The 1,560-nt window shown below is 32.1% G+C and overlaps 1 long non-coding RNA gene across 1 annotated transcript; it reads right to left on the reverse strand.

Moving 5' to 3' along the window:
• Positions 1–10: 10 nt before the first annotated feature.
• On the reverse strand, positions 11–689 carry LOC111382959. Its single transcript, XR_002700647.1, has 3 exons — positions 486–689; positions 179–244; positions 11–91 (listed from the first exon to the last, which is right to left on the reverse strand). It is a non-coding gene; the product is annotated as an uncharacterized LOC111382959 (long non-coding RNA).
• Between the last annotated feature and the right edge of the window lie 871 nt (positions 690–1,560).

Raw genomic sequence — 1,560 nt, forward strand, 5'->3', positions numbered from 1 at the left:
TCATAACATACTTGCATACAAATTAGAGAATTCTTTTGTCCATCTAATCCCGAACACTGCAGAGGAGGCCTCCTACTTTCTACGACATCAACTACGAAAACACAATTTCAATCAATTCCAAGAATCCAAAATCACAATTAAAAAAAAGCATTTGAAAATCTTGAATTATGAACAATACCAATCATTGCAGCTAGAAATCTTTGATAATCGCTCAATGACCTTCTGATGGACAAGGCTGTTCAAACTAAAAAAAAAAAAAGAAAGATCAAAGATCAAACAAAAGAAATGATATCACCAAAATAAAATAAACCTTAATCAATGGAGATCTGATTGCCACTGTACAATTTCTAAGCAGATTTTCATTTTTTTAGAATGTTTACACACTTAAAATAAAAAAGAAAAAAAGATCTAACAGATAAGCAATAAGATCGAAGAAAGTTGAAGAAAGATACATGAGAATGAAGTTTTGAGGATAAAATTTCAACCTTCCAGATTTGTCTGGGATTCCTCTGTCCATCGAAGAGAAATGGTACACGTCGGTAAGACGAATTTGTTTTCTTCGTATCTTCGTAGTAATAGGAGAGAAAGCAAGAAATCAAGTTACAGAGATCAATCAAAAGAGCAGATGAATTGTCAATGGAGTGTAAGAAATGCACAAAAGGTATGGGATTCATCCAAGACAATAAAAAAGAAAGAAAAAGTATAAGACGAAATCTATGGCTGACACGTGTCTCGCCTTTGCTTCGCCCTTTTATATATGTAGGATAATCAAGATTTTAACGTCTTTTCTTTCTTGTTACTGTACAATATCATTTAATTTATCTTGTCCATGGAAATCGTAAAACACGAACACATGTACATGTCAATCGAACAAAAGAACACGCATGTACTAGTCTATTTATTCATCCAACACCGTGATATATATGATGAAATAATTCCAAATATGGGCTTCACATTCGATTGTTTATTTTACAGGTTAGATGTAAGGCTCATAATGATATTTGTTATTTGGCCAAAATTATTAGGTGATTAATTGGACATTTTATACCTTACGAGTTGTATTTAGTTTGATGTGGTAATTTTAAGTATGTGGGCTGGAAATATATGTAAACCATAATTAGAGTTTCAGTCGTAATGGGACGGCTCAATAATTTCCTATATAAAGGCTAGGTCCCCTCTCCTTTCCATATTGTTTTTATTAGCTTGCCTTATTGACGGCTAATAGTTTGCGAAGAGTAAAGAGGGGAAGATCTGACTGTTATTATAACTATTATTCATATCAACAATGGCTTCCGTATGTATGAATTCATTTTATTAATTTATTGTATTGTGATTCTCGATTCTTAGCATGGTTATAATTAAATTCAACAATTGGTATCATGGCTACATGTTAAGATCAGAATCCTTCATTAAAAAAAAAAATAGCGTTCTTTTCAATTTTCTGACTTAATCATTCTGAAATTTATGGGGGCCGACCAATTCTTAAATTTAAGTTATCTGATTCTGATGTCTTCCAGACGTAGTTTAGGTGGTTAAACCATGATAATCCCATTGAGATTT

This window comes from Olea europaea, unplaced genomic scaffold, assembly GCF_002742605.1.
Source record: "Olea europaea var. sylvestris unplaced genomic scaffold, O_europaea_v1 scaffold25920, whole genome shotgun sequence".
Taxonomy (NCBI): Eukaryota; Viridiplantae; Streptophyta; class Magnoliopsida; order Lamiales; family Oleaceae; genus Olea; species Olea europaea.